Source organism: Giraffa tippelskirchi, chromosome 2 (assembly GCF_054371585.1).
Source record: "Giraffa tippelskirchi isolate mGirTip1 chromosome 2, T2T-mGirTip1v1.2.pri, whole genome shotgun sequence".
NCBI lineage: Eukaryota > Metazoa > Chordata > Mammalia > Artiodactyla > Giraffidae > Giraffa > Giraffa tippelskirchi.
In genome coordinates this window covers 193501367-193520096 of record NC_137276.1, presented here as the reverse complement: position 1 = coordinate 193520096, position 18730 = coordinate 193501367, and the positions used below count along the sequence as shown (strand labels likewise).

At 40.3% G+C, this 18730-nt stretch overlaps 1 long non-coding RNA gene and 1 pseudogene across 2 annotated transcripts in view; both read left to right on the top strand.

Annotated features, from left to right (window-relative positions):
* LOC145528695 (uncharacterized) overlaps positions 1 to 18730 on the top strand; it is a 686972-nt gene that overhangs the window by 588387 nt on the left and 79855 nt on the right. The gene's annotated exons all lie outside the window — the stretch shown is intronic.
* Positions 10777 to 12362, top strand: LOC145539493 (elongation factor 1-alpha 1 pseudogene; annotated as a pseudogene). The gene has a single exon (XR_014077863.1). The product of XR_014077863.1 is annotated as an elongation factor 1-alpha 1 pseudogene (transcript).

Here is an 18730-nt window from a genome sequence, read left to right as displayed (position 1 = left end):
TCAATAAATGGAGAGAGAATTCAATTTTCACAGATAGAAGGACTTGAGATGTAAGTTTTACCCACACAAAATCTATAGATTCAATGCAATAACCTAAAACTCAGTTAGGTTATTTTGTGGATACTGATGTACTACTTCTAAGCTTCTAAACTTTCCTGAGAAATCTGTATACAGGTCAAGGAGCAACAGTTAGAATTGGACATGGAACGATGAACTAGTTCCAAATTGGGAAAGGAGTACATCAAGGCTGTATATTGTCACCCTGCATATGTAACTTGCATACAGATTACATCATCCAAAATGCTGGGCTGGATGAAGCACAGGCTGAAATCAAGAGTGCCAGGAGAAATATCAATAACCTCAGATACACAGATGACACCACCCTTGTGGCAGAAAGTGAAGAGGAACTAAAGAACCTCTTGGTGAAAGTGAAAGAGAAAAATGAAAAAGTTGGCTTAAAACTCAACATTCAAAAAACTAAGATCATGGCATCCAGTCCCATCACTTCATGGCAAATAGATGGGAAAACAATGGAAAGAGTGAGAGACTATTTTCTTGAACTCCAAAATCACTGCAGATGGTGACTGCAGCTATGAAATGAAAAGACACTTGCTCCTTGGAAGGAAAGCTATGACTAACCTAGAGAGCATTTTAATAAGCAGAGACATCAGTTCGTGTCAAAGGTCCATACAGTCTAAGCTATAGTTTTTCCAGTAGTCATGTATAGATGTGAGAGTTGGACCATAAAGAAAGCTGAGCACCAAAGAATTGATGGTTTCAAACTGTGGTGTTGTAGAAGACTCTTGAGAGTCCCTTGGACTGCAAGGAGATCCAACCAGTCAATCTTGAAGGAAATCAGTCCTGAATATTCACTGGAAGGACTGAGGCTGAAGCTGAAACTCCATAATTTGGCCACATGATGGGAAGAACTAGCTCATTGGAAAAGACCCTGATGCTGGGAAAGATTGAAGACAGGAGGAGAAGGGGACAATAGAGCATAAGATGGTTGGATGGCATCACCAACTTGATGGATATGATTTTGAGCAAGCTCTAGGAGTTGGTGAAGGACAGGGAAGCCTGGCATGCTGCAGTCCATGGGGTCACAAAGAGTCAGACACAGCTCAGCAACTGAACTGAGCTCAACTGACTTCTAAACTTGTTATAGAGCAGCAAGAGACCCAGGGTAGCCACTATGATTTTGAAGGAGAAGAACAAAATCAGATGACTGACACTGCTAGACTTCAAGACTTAACATAAAGCTAGTTATCAAGACAGTGTGGTGCTGGTTAAATAATAGACAGATGAGCTGTGTTGAGTCACTTCAATCATGTCCTAGTCTTTGCAACCCTATAGACTGTAGCCTGCCAGGCTCTGACCAAGGATTTTCCTGGCAAGAATAATGGAGTGGGCTCCTATTTCCTTCTCTAGAGGATCTTCCTGACTCAGAGATTGAAACTGTGTTTCCTGCATCTCCAGCATTGCAGACAAATTCTTGACCACGAGCCAGTGGGGAAGCCTGTAAATCTACAGAATAGAAGAGAAACCATGGAAATAGCCCCACATAAATATGGTCAACTGATCTTTGACAAAAAAGCTAAGACAATACAATAGAGCAATTACAGTTTTTTCAGCAAATAATGCTGGAAAAACTGGACATCAATTTGCAAAAAAAAAAAGGTGAATTTGGGAAGAACCCCTAGGTCTGACCCAAGGTTTTTCCTGTATCAGTTCAGTTCAATTGTTCAGTCCTATCTGACTCTTTGTGACTCAGAGAGTCTATTCCTAGGCAGGTTGATAAGAAGTCTGGGGTACCTGAGGAGGAGAAAGGGGTCTGGGGGTCTTGATGCGAAGATACGGGTCTGGGGGTCTCAAAGAGGAGGAAAGGAGAAACTTTTTTTTTTCCCCTCTACTTTTCTTAGTCTTAGTCACATAAAACTTTTTTTTTTTTTTTTAAGCCCGGAACTGATGATTACATAACAAACAACTCAGTTTAAACTCTGGACTAGGGATTATATAACAACAATGTACCCTGCTTGAGGACAGTTTCTCCTTCCTGAAAAACTTCTGATTAATCCTGATATCTTAGAATGTAGATTATGGGGGTGGGTCTATTAGGATCTTTCTATTGTTAAATTCTAATCCTGCTATCCTAAAATGTAAATTTTGGGAGTGGGTCTGGTAAAATTTTCACAAACTTGAGACATTCTTTTGATTTATTGTAATAACTAATTAAAAAGTATATAATTCCCTTGCTAAAGACTAGCAGGTGGAGCTTTCTCCACCCCCCTCTGATGTCTGTGAAGAAAAGCCAAAGTTTAGGAGAAAATATTTGCAAAAGATCTATTTGATAAAGGGCTGCTATGCAAAATATACAAAGAACTGTTAAAATTGAACAATAAGAAAGAAATAACCCAATTTGAAATTGACCTATGATCTGAACTGGAAAAGGAAATGGAAAACCACTCCAGTATCTTGCCTGAAGAGTTTCATGAACAGAGGGGCCTGGTGGGCTGCAATCCTTGGGGTTGCAAACAGTTGGACATGGCTTAGCAACTAAATGACAACAAAGATCTGAATAGACAACTCACCAAAGGAAATATGCAGATGGCAAATGAGCATATGAAAAGGTCAGTTCAGTTCAGTCGCTCAGTCTCGTCCGACTCTTTGCGACCCCATGATTTGCAGCACGCCAGGCCTCCCTGTCCATCACCAACTCCCGGAGTCCACCCAAACCCATGTTCATTGAGTTGGTGATGCCATCCAACCATCTCATCCTCTGTCGTCCCCTTCTCCTCCCGCCCCCAATCCTACCCAGCATTAGGGTCTTTTCCAATGAGTCAACCCTTCGCATGAGGTGGCCAAAGTATTGGAGTTTCAGCTTCAACATCAAACCTTCCAATGAACACCCAGGATTGATCTCTTTTAAGATGGATTGATTGGATCTCCTTGCAGTCCAAGGGACTCTCAAGAGTCTTCTCCAGCACCACAGTTCAAAAGCATCAATTCTCTGGTGCTCAGCTTTCTTCACTGTCCAACTTTCACATCCATACATGACCACTGGAAAAACCATAGCCTTGACTAGATGGACTTTTGTTGGCAAAGTAATGTCTCTGCTTTTAAATATGCTATCTAGGTTGGCTATAAACTTCCTTCCAAGGAGTAAGCGTCTTTTAATTTCATGGCTGCGGTCACCATCAGCAGTGATTCTGGAGCCCAAAAAAATAAAGTCTGACACTGTTTCCACTGTTTCCCCATCTATTTCCCATGGAGTGATGGGACCAGATGCCATGATCTTAGTTTTCTGAACGTTGAGCTTTAAGCCAACTTTTTCAGTCTCCTCCTTCACCTTCATCAAGAGGCTCTTTAGTTCTTCTTCACTTTCTGCCATAAGGGTGGTGTCATCCGCATATCTGAGGTTATTGATATTTCTCCCGGAAATCTTGATTCCAACTTGTGTTTCTTCCAGCCCAGCGTTTCTCATGATGTACTCTGCATAGAAGTTAAATAAGCAGGGTGACAATATACAGTCTTGACGTACTCCTTTTCCTATTTGGAACCAGTCTGTTGTTCCATGTCCAGTTCTAACTGTTGCTTCTTGACCTGCATACAGGTTTCTCAAGAGACAGGTCAGATGGTCTGGTATTCCCATCTCTTTCAGAATTTTCCACAGTTTATTGTGATCCACACAGTCAAAGGCTTTGGCATAGTCAATAAAGCAGAAAAGTATGAAAAGATACTCAGTATCATATGCCATCAAGGAATTAAAAATTGAAACACAGCAGAGATATCACAACATGTCTATTAGAATGACTATAATCCAAAACACTAACAACACCAAATGCTAACAAGAGTGGGGAGCAATGGTAATTCTTATTTATTGCCGTTGGGAATGCAAAATGGTACAGTCACTTTAGAAGACAGTTTGGCTATTTCTTACAAACTAAATATACTCTTACCATATAATGCAGCAGTTGTGCCCCTGGAAATATACAATGGAATGATTTTTTGAGCTCAAATCAATGTGCTTCAAGCCATGAAAAGATATGGAAATTCATAAATACATTACTAAGATATTAAAACTAGTCTGAAAAGGTGCATAGTGTATAATATCTACTATATAACATTTGGGAAAAGGCAAAACTGTAGAAACAGTAAAAGGGTTTGTGGTAGTCAGAGCTTACCTGTGAGGGAGGGAGGGATAAATAGGCAGGGCACAGAGGACTTTTAGAATAGTAAAACTACTTTGTTACTATATTGGTGTACACATGTTAAACATTTGTCCAAACCCACAGAATGTACAAAACTAACAGTGAACCCTGTTGTGAACTATGGACTTTGGGTGATGATATGTCAATGTAAGTTCATCAATTGTAACAAATGTACCACTCTAGTGTGGAATTTTGATAGTGAAAAAGGCTATGAATATGTAGGGACAACAGGCTGGGTGTATAGAAATCTCTATAATTTCTAAAATTATATTGAATTATCTCTACAATTTCTAAATCCCTATAATTTACTATGCTGTGAACTCAAAACTGCTGCATACAATAGAGTGTATTAAAAATCTCACATTTTTTGCTTTTCATTTTCTATAAAGCCACATAGTTCAGAAAATTCGATTACATAGGGAATTAATATATATATGCATATATACACATATTATAGGTTTTCTAAGCATTTATTGGGGGCAAGAGGAGAAGGGGACGACAGAGGATGAGACAGCTGGATGGCATCACTGACTCAATGGGCATGAGTTTGGGTAAACTCCAGGAGTTGTTGATGGACAGGGAGGCCTGGCATGCTGCGATTCATGGGGTCACAAAGTGTCGGACACAACTGAGCGACTAAACTGAACTGATTGTGTGCTAAGTCACTTCAGTCTTGTCTGACTCTTTTCACCTCTATGGACTATAGCCTGCCAGGCTTCTCTGTCCATGGGATTCGCCAGGCAAGAATACTGGAATGGGTTGCCATTCCCTTCTCCAGAGGATATTTCTGACCCAGGGATCAAACTCACATCTCTTATGTCTCCTGCATTGGCAGGTGGGTTCTTAACTGTTAGCACCACCTGGGAAGCATTTATTAGGTTGATGCAAACGTAATTGCAGTTTTGAATTGTTGAACTTTGCCTTTTGACATTGGAATACATTCATAAATAAATACGGTTATGTTATATATCATTTTAATGCACATTTATTGTTTTATGAAGAGAAGGCAATGGCACCCCACTCCAATACTCTTACCTGGGAAACCCCATGGACGGAGGAGCCTGGTAGGCTGCAGCCCATCAGGTCTCGAACCGTCGGACATGACTGAGCGACTTCATTTTCACTTTTCACTTTCATGCACTGGAGGAGGAGATGGCAACCCACTCCAGTATTCTTGCCTGGAGAATCCCAGGGATGGAAGAGCCTGGTGGGCTGCCGTCTATGGGGTCGCACAGAGCTGGACATGACCGACGCGACTTAGCAGCAGCAACAGCAGCTTGTTTTATGTTTTTTTTTTTTTTACTAATTACTTATTACTTGCTGTTTATTTTATATTTATTTTAGACTAAGGAATGAAGTTAGACAAAAAGCAAATTTGAACAATTTTCTTATTTGAGTTCAAATGGATCATAAATCAGCAGAGACAACTCACAACATCAATAACGCATTTGGCCCAGAAGCTGCTAATGAACGTACAGTGCCATGGTGATTCAAGAAGTTTTTGCAAAGGAGATGAGAGACTTGAAGATGAGGAGCATTGTGGCCAGCTATTGGAAGTTGACAATGACCAACTGAAAGGATCATTGAAGTTGATCCTCTTATAACTGCAAGACAAGATGGCAAAGAACCCAGAATTTGAAGCAAATTGAAAAGGTGAAAAAGCTCAATAAGTGGGTGCCTCATGAGCTGACAGAAACCTCAAAAAAATTATCATTTTGTCTTCTCTTATTCTATGCAAAAACAATAAACCATTTCTAGATCAGATTGTGACATGCGATAAAAAGTGGATTTTTGATAACCAGCGATGACCAGCTCAGTCATTCTCCAAAGCACTTCCCAAAGCCAAACTTGCATCAAACTCACACATGGTCACTGCTTGGTGGTCTGCTGCAAGTCTGATCAACTACAGCTTTCTGAATCCCCGGGAAACCATTACGTCTGAGAAGTATGCTCCGTAGATCAATGAAATACACTGAAAACTACAACCCTTGTGGTTGGCATTGGTCAATAGTATGGGCCCAATTCTTTTCCGTGATAATGCCTGACTGCACGTAGCACAACCAATGCTTCAAAAGTTGATCGAATTGGGCTGTGAAGTTTTACCTTCTCTGCCCTATTAACCAGACTTCTCAACGATCGACTACCACTTCTTCAAGCATCTTGTCAACTCTTTGCAGGGAAAATGCTTCCACAAATGGCAGGAGGCAGAAAACGCTTTCCAAGGGTCTGTCGAATCCTGAAGCACAAATTTTTATCCTATAGGAATTAATAAATTTATTTCACATTGGCAGAAATGTGTTGATTGTAATGATTCCTATTGTGATTAATAAAGATGCATTTGAGCCTCATTATTATGATTTATTGTGGTTGCATTTTAATACAATTTTTGTTTTTTTGGGTTAAAAAAAAATAAAGTTCACAATCTGAAACTGCAATTATGTTTGCATCAACCTAATGTCAACCAAACTAGTACAAATTTTGTAAGTGCTAAATTAATCCTTTTGGGGGAATACATACAAAATTACACATTTAGTACTATATGGAGAAGGAAATGGCAACCCACTCCAGTATTCTTGCCTGGAGAATCCCAGGGATGGAGGAGTCTGGTGGGCTGCCGTCTATGGGGTCGCACAGAATCGAACACGACTGAAGCGACTTAGCAGCAGCAGCAGCAGAAAGAGGAAATAGAAAATAAGAAGGAATTTTTCTATGAATCCATACTACAGAACTGGCTTGCAATTTTAACAAAATATTTTAACTAACATTAATATTGAAATACAGTGAACAGTATTTCAAACTTGTCCATTATTAGGAAGTTCCAGACAAAATGGTCCACAGTCTGAAACAGATGCAATTGAATTAACCATCTCTTTCAGATGTACACTTGTAGATACAATTTTCTAGCAAAATATCATTGAAAAGTAACCATGTAGTGAGGGGCAATATTTTTATTAGATAGTGAATGATGCTGCACTTTTAAGCCAGTTTTTAGTAACAATCACACACAAAAAATATATATTTGAAAATTAATATAGCATGTATGGCAAAATAAACTATCTGATCCAGATTATGATTTTTTTTTTTCTGGAAAGTGACTATAAACTTTGTTAATCTATGCAATGCAAATATGCACTTAAATCTCCATTAAGTCAAGTTATTGATATTTTTTACTGTAAATATTTCTGCTCTTTGTAATATTTTGATCTTGTTCCAACTAAAAAAAGGGGGAGTATCTAAGTCAAAGATTTTTGTCTCTGTTCTATTTTTTTCTCTTTTAGCTCAGTAAATGTAGCTTCAAACATTACATTTCCTTGTTAGCTCAGGTGTAACACAGAGATTTTGTAGGTAAACTTGCCCTCCTCTAGTCCACTGCTGCCGTAGAAGTCACACCCTTCTTTCATTCACCAGCTGCCCAGTGTCTTCTCCAAGTCTTTCTCCAGTCCTACTTAATTTTTTTATTATAATTGTATTTATTTATTTATTTTTGGCTGTGCTGAGTCTTTGTTGCTATGTTGGCTTTTCTCTAGTTGTGGCAAATGGGGGCTATTCTCTCGCTGCCGCGCGCAGGTTTCTCATTGCATGGCTTCTCTTGTTGTGGAGCACAGGCTCTAGGATGAATGGGCTTCAACAGTTGCAGCTCCAGGCTCTAGAGCACAGGCTCAATAGTTATGGTGCAGGGCCTTAGTTGCTTCATGGCATGTGTTATCTATCTGGATCAGAGATCAAACCTAAACCCGTGTCTCCTTCATTGGCAGGCAGATTCTTTACTCTTGAGCCACCAAGGAAGCCCCAGCCCTACTTTCTTAAACAGCCTTCTCCTTTATCAGGTCCCACCTCTCCACCTATTTTACCACTCCCCCTAAGCCACAGTCTTCATATTTCATAAACATGAAATTCGAAAGATGTATCTGTCTGTGATTTTGCTTCTTCTAACAACCTTAAGATGGCACATTGAATATGGTATAAAAAAATCAAAGTGAATTTATTTACTTTATTGCTCTTTCAAAATAGGTCTGCTGCTAGCAGGTCTCTGGGTATGCATACAAACTTCATATAGCTATAAAAGGAAAGAAACAAATGCCAGGCACATAGCACCAAGCTGAGAAACCAAATGTTAAACAGAGATAATGAAGGGGCTGAGCTTGGAAGTTATCTGTGAGACTCAGTACTGACTGCTATTTGGAATATCAAACATTTTAATGAATATGGAGCATTGTAGGCTTCCCAATTAATAGAGAACATTGGCATCAGGGTCCATGTTGTAGTTATACTATAGCCAATAATTTAAGGATGAGATGATAGAAGGAAAAAGCATTCCTAGTCTCCATCACACAAAGGAATAGAGTGGTAATACTTCAATGCTTTCCCCCTTTAAGGCAAATAGATTAATAATATAATAACAATTTGAATAAAATATAATAAATGCAAAAGTTAGTCAAAGAAAGGATGGTGCTCCTGTTAACTGTGGTCTAAGTTCACCAATGGGCCAAATCCTACTGGATACCCTGTAAAATATTTCAGAGAAGTCCTGTTTCAGGATTAAAGGGCTTGTGTGTATTGCTCCAAGTAAACCCTCCAACACTTGGAGTCGAAGTGCAATTTGCAGCATCTGAGCGAATTTTGGTGACTTACCAAGAAATTTCCAATGTGGACCAGTTTGCCATTAATTTTGAAACTGAGGTCCCATCTTGGGGAACATCACTCTCTGGGTCAGCTACTATGTGTCCTGTGACATCAGGAATACAGATTAAGTGCTAATGCCCCTTCCCTTTCACCAGTTGTAGTTAATAGGGAAAGCTGAGGAAAAAGGAAAGAGTCAGAATTTCTAGCTGTCTCATGGTCCTCAAGCCTCTGTCACAACTTCTATATTCAGTCCTGGCAAAAGGTTTTGAAAATGAGTTTTCCAGTTATTTACCTGAAATTTCTTCCTTGTTCACAAGATAGGCTCATTTTTATAAGATCTGTGATCATTTTGGCATTTTGAAATCAATTTTCCTAAATCAGAATTCAAGTGCCTTATAAAGTCCCCAGCAATTCATTTGTAGATAGACAGGGACATTTTATTTTATTAAAATGTTAAAGGCTGTTTAGTGATTTAAAGTAATGGGCCAGGCTGATAATACACCATTATGTACTAAGCATCAGAAAAATGTCTATAAAAAAATTGCTGTATTCTTTCTCTATGGCTTTCTTTTTTTATATTCAGTTAATCCTAAATGCAAAGGCCTCTGAAAAACACAGGATTAAAAATTAATTTTTCTTGGCTAACTCCATGGTAGTTGGCAATTAAGAAATATTTCAAATTAGTTCACCCTAAACAATTTATATCTTTACAACAAAACATCCAAAACTCAGTTGTATGAATTTCCCTAAGACACAATTGCTTACTAACAGCTGAGCCTTTGCTGCCTTTCCAAGGTGCTGTGCTGTGCTGTCCTAGGTTGCTTCAGTCGTATGTGACTCTGTGTGACCCTATGGACTGTAGCCCGCCAGGCTCCTCCTCCGTCCATGGGTTCTCCAGACAAGAATACTGGAGTGAGTGGCTGTGTCCTCCTCCAGGGGATCTTCTGGACCCAGGGATTGAACCCACATCTCTTATTTCTCTTGTATTGGCAGGCAGGTTCTTTACCACTAGCACCACCTGGGAAGCCCAACATTTTCAAGGTGAATAGGTCTAAAAGTCAATCCAGTAAACATTTGTAGAGGACTTCCTAAACTTAAGTCAACAGTAAGCATTATGGGATTCAAAGATTAAAAAGTAAGTGATGAATCCTGTCTTCAAGAAATATGCACTATTCATTGTGATGCAGTATAGAATTAGGTAGGCAGAATAGTTAAAGCATAACAAAAGTGCTCAGAAAAACAGAGGGAACAATCAGTGAGAAAATAGAGCTTGACTGAATAAATACTAATTGTCCTGGACTCTAAACAATGAATTGAAATTAAGTAAGCAAAGAAGAGAATAATTCATTATAGACACAAGTTTATATGAAGATAAGAAAGTAATCCATTATAGGCAAAATAAGATCAAAACTAGTCTTATGATGAACATAGCTTTACTCCCACTATTAAGCATTATTAAGAGTCTAACATAGATTAGACACCCCCATCTCTCATTTCAACTTTTTCTTTAAAGCACATTTTACACTGTAACATACTCGATAACTTACATGTTCATATTCATCATCTAACTCTCAGTAACAGAATTGCTAGCCGTGCACACATACACACTCCACACAAATACTTTCCATTCTTGCTTGACTTAGTACTTTAAAAACTGCATTTCCACTCACCCTTGTAATTAGGTGTGTCCATGTGAATGAATTCTAGTCATAGTCACTGTTGGGAAAAAAAAAGACCCATGGAAATATTTTTGTGGGGCCCTTATCTATTTAAACAATTTGGCTAAAAGTGTGTTATTGAGCTTTTTGTTAACGGGTTTGCCGCCAGGATACAGGTGTCATGAAAACCACTGTTAAACCTAAGCAAAAATGGAAAAGGAAAACCCACAACAACATCGTTGTCACTGGGCATGTAATTCAGGGAAGTCTACCACGACTAGCCATCTGATCTCCGAATGTGGCGGGATCGGCAAGAGAACAATTGAAAAGTTCGAGAAGGAGGCTGCCGAGATGGGAAAGGGCTCCTTCAAGTATACCTGGGTCTTGGGCAAACTGAAAGCTGAACGTGAGCATGGAATCACCATTGATATCTCCCTGTGGAAATTTGAGGACAGCAAGTACTATGTTACTATCATTGATGCCCCAGGACCCAGAGATTTCATCAAAAACATGATTAAAGACACATCCCAGGCTGACTGTGCCGTCATGATTGTTGCTGCTGGTGTTGGTGCCTTTGAAGCCGGTATCTCCAAGAACGGGCAGACCCATGAGCATGCCCTTCTGGCTTACACTCTGGGTGTGAAACAGCTAATTGTTGAAGTTAACAAAATGGATTCCACTGAGCTACTCTAGAGCCGGAAGAGATATGAGGAAATTGTTAAGGAAGTCAGCACCTACATTAAGAAAATTGGCTACAACCCCAACACGGTAGCATTTGTGCCAATTTCTGGCTGGAATGGTGACAACATGCTGGAGCCAAGTGCTAACATGCCATGGTTCAAGGGATGGAAAGTCACCTGTAAGAATCACAATGCCAGTGGAATCATCCTGCTTGAAGCTCTGGGTTGTATCCTGCCACCAATTCACCCAACTGACAAACCCTTGTGTTTGCCACTCCAGAATGTCTATAAAATTTGTGATATTGGTACTGTCCCTGTGGGTCGAGTGGAGATTGGTGTTCTCAAACCTGGCATGGTGGTCATCTTTGCTCCAGTCAATGTACAACTGAAGTGAAGTCTGTAGAAACGTACCATGAAGCATTGAGTGAAGCCCTTCCTGGGGACAATCTGGGCTTCAATGTCAAGAACGTGCCTGTCAAAGATGTTCATTGTGGCAATGTGGGTGGTGACAGCAAAAATGGCCCACCAATGGAAGCAGCTGGCTTCACAGCTCAGGTGATTATTTTGAACCATCCAGGTCAAATCAGTGCTGGATATGCACCTGTGCTGGACTGTCACACTGCTCACATTGCTTGCAAATTTGCTGAGCTGAAGGGTAAGATTGATCGTCATTCTGGCAAAAAGCTGAAAGATGGCCCTAAATTCTTGAAATCTGGTGATGCTGCCATCATTGATATGGTTCTTGGCAAACCCATGTGTGTCGAGAGGGTCTCTAACTATCCCCCCCTGGGCCATTTTACTGTGTGTGACATGAGACAGACAGTCACTGTGGGTGCCATCAAAGCAGTGGACAGCTGGAGCTGGCAAGGTCACCAAGTCTGCCCAGAAAGCTCAGAAGGCTAAATGAATATTATTCCCAATACCTGCCAGCCCAGTCTTAATCAGTGGTGGAAGAATGGTTTCAGAACTGTTTGTCTCAATTGGCCATTTAAGTTTAACAGTAAAAGACTGGTTAATGATCACAATGCATCATAAAACCTTCAGAAGGAAAGGAGAATGTTTTGTGGACCATATGTTTTGTGTGTGGCAGTTTAAGTTATTAGTTTTTAGAATCAGTACTTTTAAATGAGCAACTTGACCAAAAATCTGTCACAGAATTTGAGACCCATTAAAAAAAAGTTTAATGAGAAAAAGAAAAAGTGTGTTATTGAATCCATGGGCCTATGTGAGATATGATAATTTATCAGTGAAAATTTAGAATAATAAGTACAGCATAATTAGTTCTGAGTTGGTTTATTGTCCAATAAGTGCATGGAAAGAATCTCTACAGGGTCCAGGTACCATCTCCTCTTGTTCAAATTAAGAGGCCCCTTTGGGCTCTTTTTGTCAAATGTGACATTCCTGGCTAATTTCTTATCTCATATTGTGAGAAAAAAGTAGCAGCAGTATGATTACTAATGACTCCATGGCTTTATAGAACCTATTTGTATTTAAACCATATATATTCCTCTTGCATCTACTTTTTCTTTTTTTTTTTTATTTTATAAATTTATTTATTTTAGTTGGGGGCTAATTACTTTACAATATTGTAATAGTTTTTGCCATACATTGACATGAATCAGCCATGGGTTTACATGTGTTCCCCTTCCTGGACCCCCCACCCACCTCCCTCCCCATCCCATCCCTCTGGGTCATCCCATTGCCCCGGCCCTGAGCCCTTGTCTCACGCATCGAACATGGAATGGTGTTCTGTTTCACATATGATAATATACATGTTTCAATGCTATTCTCCCAGAACGTCCCACCCTCACCTTCTCCCTCAGAGTCCATAAAATTGTTCCATGCATCTGTGTCTCTTATTCTGTCTAACTCTGTTTGTTTAATGCCTATTTCATCTTTGCTCCAGTTCAGTTCAGTTGCTCAGCCATGTCCGACTCTTTGTGACCCCATGGACTGCAGCACACCAGGCTTACCTGTCCATCATCAACTCCCAGAGTTTGCTCAAACTCATGTCCATCGAGTCAGTGATGCCATCCAACCATCTCATCTTCAGTCATCCCCTTCTCCTCCTGCCTTCAATCTTTCTCAGCAACAGGGTCTTTTCCAGTGAGTCAGTTCTTTGCATCAGGTGGCCAAATATTGGAATTTCAGCTTCAGCATCGGTTTTTACTCATGACACTGCATTATCCATCATGCTATTAGAGACTGTGGCCACAGTAAGTCACTTCAGTCATGTCTGACTCTTTGTGACCCCATGGACTGCAGCACACCAGGCTTCCCTGTCCATCACCAACTCCTGGAGCCTACTCAAACTCATGTCTATTGCATTGGTGATGCCATCTAACCATCTCATCCTCTGTCATCCCCTTCTCCTCTTGCTTTCAATCTTTCCCAGCATCTGGGTCTTTTCAAATGAATCGGTTCTTCACATTAGGTGGCCAAAGTATTGGAGTTTCAGCTTCAGCATCAGTCCTTCCAATGAATATTCAGGACTGATTTCCTTTAGGATGGACTGGTTGGATCTCCTTGCAGTCCAAGAGACTCTCAAGAGTCTTCTCCAAAATCACAGTTCAAAAGCATCAATTCTTCAGTGCTCAGCTTTCTTTATAGTCCAAATCTCACATCCATAGGTGACTACTGGAAAAACCATAGTTTTGACTAGATGGACCTTATTTGGTAAAGTAATGTCTCTGCTTTTTAATATACTGTCTATACTGGTCATAACTTTTCGTCCAAGGAGCAAGCGTCTTTTAATTCATGGGTGAAGTCACCATCTGCAGTGATTTTGGAGCCCCCCAAAATAAAGTCTCTCACTGTTTCCATTGTTTCCCCATCTATTTGTTATGAAGTGATGGGACCAGATGCCATGATCTTAGTAGTCTGAATGCTGAGTTTTAAGCCAACTTTTTCACCGTCCTCTTTCACTTTCATCAAGAGCCTCTTTAGTTCTTCTTTACTTTCTGCCATAAGGGTAGTGTCATCTGTGTATCTGTAATTGCTAATAAATAAGTATGAATATTGGCATATACAGGACAGAGTGGATAGATGGGCTCTAATGAAGCAGCAGTTATAGTAGGCATACAGGCTCATGACCCAGGCCTTAGTTTTGTTTTTATTTCAAACCAGATAAATAAATATCATAGACAGCCACAGAGTGGTTTGGAAGCACAGAATGATGATTACTATTAGATTAGATTACTGCTGCTGCTGTTGCTAAGTCGCTTCAGTCGTGTCCTATCTAATAGTAATTAGATGACTGTCTTATAATCATTAGGTGACTTTCTAATTGTGATTGGGGAAGGCAGAATAGTACTGGGAAATAGACTCTTGGAGGGCACAATAGAACCTTGTGCAACAGGAATCAGGAGAAAGGGACAGTGACCCCCACAGAAGACTTGCTTGCGGGTGTCTGGGAGTCTCCAGCAAAGGCATGGGTCGGTGGTGGCCTGCTGCAGCGTTAGGGGCACAGACTGTAGCAGTACATGCATGGGATCTTTTGAGGGAGGTCACCATTATCTTCATTACCTCCACCATAGTTTGGCCCCAGGTAAATAGCAGGGAGAAAACACAGCTCCACAACAGAAAATTGTATTAAAGATTTACTGAGCATGGTCCTGCCCATCAGAATAAGACCCAATATGCCTCTCAGTCAGTCTATCTCATCAGGAACCTTTCATAAGCCTCTTATCCTTCTCCATCACAGGGAAGACAGACTGAAAACCACAATCACAGAAAACTAACCAATCTAATCACACGGACCACAGCCTTGTCTAACTCAATGAAACTATGAGCCATGCTGTGTAGGGCCGCGCAAGACGGACGGGTCAGGGTGGAGAGTTCTAACAAAATGTGGTCCACTGGAGAAGGGAATGGCAAACCACTTCAGTATTCCTGCCTTGAGAACCTCATGAACAGTATGAAAAGGCAAAAATATAGGACACTGAAAGATGAACTCCCCAGGTTGGTAGGTGCCCAATATGCTACTGGAGATCAGGGGAGAAATAATTCCAGAAAGAATGAAGAGACAGAGCCAAAGCAAAAACAACACTCAGTTGTGGATATGACTGGTGATGGAAGGAAGGTTTGATGCTGTAAAGAGCAATATTGCATAGGAACCTGGAATGTTAGGTCCATGAATCAAGGCATATTAGAAGTGGTCAAACAGGAGATGGAAAGAGTGAACATTGACATTTTAGGAATCAGCAAACTAAAATGGACTGGAATGGGTGAATTTAACTCAGATGACCATTGTATCTACTACTGTTGGCAAGAATCCCTTAGAAGAAATGGAGTAGCCATCATAGTCAACAAAAGAGTCCAAAATGCAGTACTTGGATGCAGTCTCAAAAACAACAGAATGAACTCTGTTCATTTCCAAGGCAAACCATTCAATATCACAGTAATCCAAGTCTATGCCCTGAGCAGTAATGCTGGAGAAGCTGAAATTGAGCAGTTCTATGAAGACCTACAAGACCTTCCAGAATTAACACCCCCAAAATATGTCCTTTTCATTATAGGGGACTGTAATGCAAAAGTAGGAAGTCAAGAAACACCTGGAGTAACAGGCAAATTTAGCCTTGGAGTAAAGAATGAGGCAGGGCAAAGGCTAATAGAGTTCTTCCAAGTGAATGCACTGGTCATGGCAAACACCCTCTTCCAAGAACACAAGAGAAGACTACACATAGACATCACCAGATGGTCAACACCGAAAGCAGATTCATTATATTCTTTGCAGCAAAAGATGGAGAAGCCTTATACAGTCAGCAAAAACAAGACCAGAGCTGACTGTGGCTCAGATCATGAACTCCTTATTGCCAAATCCAGACTTAAATTGAGGAAAGTGGGGAAAACCACTAGACCATTCAGGTATGACCTAAATCAAATCCCTTATGATTATACAGTGGAAGTGAGAAAGAGATTAAAGGGACTAGGTCTGATAGACAGAGTGTCTGATGAATTATGGATGAAGGTTCGTGACATTGTACAGGAGACAGGGATCAAGACGATCCCCAGGAAAAAGAAATGCAAAAAAGCAAAATGACTTTCTGAGGAGACATTTCAAATAGTTCTGACAAGACAGAAGCCAAAAGCAAAGGAGAAAAGGAAAGATATACCCATTTGAATGCAGAGTTCCAAAGACTAGCAAGGGGATATAAGAAAGCCTTCCTCAGTAATCAGTGTAAAGAAATAGAGGAAAACAATAGAATGGGAAAGACTAGAGATCACTTCAAGAAAATTAGAGATACCAAGGGAACATTTCATGCAAAGATGGGCTCAATAAAGGACAGAAATTGTATGGACCTAACAGAAGCAGAAGATATTAAGAAGAGGTGGCAAGAAAACACAGAAGAACTGAACAAAAAAGATCTTCATGACCCAGATAATCACGATGGTGTGATCACTCACCTAGAGCCAGACATCCTGGAATGTGAAGTCAAGTGGGCCTTAGGAAGCATCACTACGAACAAAGCTAGTGGAGGTAATGGAATTCCAGTTGAGCTATTTCAAATCCTGAAAGATGATGCTATGACAGTGCTGCACTCAATATGCCAGCAAATTTGGAAAACTCAGCAGTGGCCACAGGAACGGAAAAGGGCAGCTTTCATTCTAATCCCAAAGAAAGGCAATGCCGAAGAATGCTCAAACTACCACACAATTGCACTGATCACACACGCTAGTAAAGTAATGCTCAAAATTCTCCAAGCCAGGCTTCAGCAATACGTGAACCGTGAACTTCCAGATGTTCAAGCTGGTTTTAGAAAAGGCAGAGGAACCAGAGATCAAATTACCAACATTCGCTGAATCGTCTGAAAAGGAAGAGAGTTCCAGAAAAACATCTATTTCTGCTTTATTGACTCTGCCAGAGCCTTTGACTGTGTGGATCACAATAAACTGTGGAAAATTCTGAGAGAGATGAGCTACAAGGGAAGCCCCATATACTTCATAAGGGCTCTATAAAATAAAGTACTGTGTTTAAAATTATTTCTAAAGTCCATTTAATGATTCAGTCAATATGTGTGTGTGTGATTTTCAGTCTACTTTTATCTATTACCTTTTGGTTAACTAAATATTACACCTGAGAATGAGAAAGCTCCCTTTACAGCAAGGAACTAGTCTGGCACTTAAGACTGCTAGTTCAAGATGTTTTCAATCCTATAAACGACCCAGAACACCAAAAACACCAACCAAGGCCACTCTAAGACATTAATGAAATGACGCAAAAAGAGACCACTTTGTGATTTTATTTAAACACCCCCCATCCCCTCCTACACACAGTACTCTCCACTTCCAAGTATCATGAGAGCCCAGCCAGTACTTTTGTTGTGGTTATTGTTCAGTTGCTAAATTATGTTCGACTCTTAGCAACCCCATGGTCTGAAGCATGCCACATTTCCCTGTCCTTCACTATCTCCTGAAGTTTGCTCAAATTCACGTCCATTGAGTCAATGATGACATCCAACCATCTCATCCTCTGCTGCCCTCTACTCCTTTTGCCTTCAATCTTTTCAAGCATCAGGGTCTTTTCCAGAGTCAGTTCTTTGCATCAGGTGGCCAAAGTATTGGAGTTCAGCTTCAGCATCAGTCCTTCCAATGAATATTCAGGACTGATCTCCTTTAGGATGGACTGGTTGGATCTCCTTGCAGTCCAAGGGACTCTCAAGAGTCTTCTCCAACACCGCAGTTCAAAAGCATCAATTCTTCAGTGCTTAGCCTTCTTTATAGTCCAACCCTCGCATCCATATATGACTACTGGAAAAACCATAGCTTTGACTAGATGGACCTTTGTTGGCAAAGTAATGTCTCTGTTTCTTAATATGCTGTCTATGTTGGTCATAACTTTTCTTCCAAGGAGTAAGCGTCTTTAAATTTCATGGCTGCAGTCACTGTCTGCAGTGATTGTGGAGCCCCCCAAAATAGTCTCTCACTGTTTCCCTTGTTCCCCATCTATTTGTCATGAAGTGATGGGACCAGACGCCATGATCTTAGTTTTTTGAATGTTGAGTTTTAAGCCAACTTTTTCACTCTCCTGTTTCATTTCATCCTTCCCCTTAGTCAAGATTAATTAGATATGCAATCATAGAATTACCTCTGCTTCCTGACATCATTCACTTCAAAGTGAACTGCTGCTTCTTCGAAGATCCCCCTACAAGTCATCATCTAACAAAAGCACAAATCCTGTGGTAAGTCCTCAGAAACCCTCTTACTGACACCTCATGGTACCCCATGGTATGTGATCTTCCTTATTGGAACTTGTTCAGCTATAGGTCGATTGTTGGTTATCTTTGGCTGGAGGGCACTGAGACACTATTTCCTATGTTGGTATATTTATTCATGTAAAATATCTATGCTTTTAATACTGACACAATTCAGTCTTGGCTATTTGGACACTTTGAAAGTGTTAAGTCTCGAATTACTTCAATTTTTACAACAGTAAAATGAATGGACAAAAGAATATCTGTAGTGGAATGAAATTCCCTATGCTAGAAGCAGGTTTTTATGCACATTTTACATGTAATATTATTGTCATCCATATTACATTTCTGTTCCAAGTAAGAGAGAG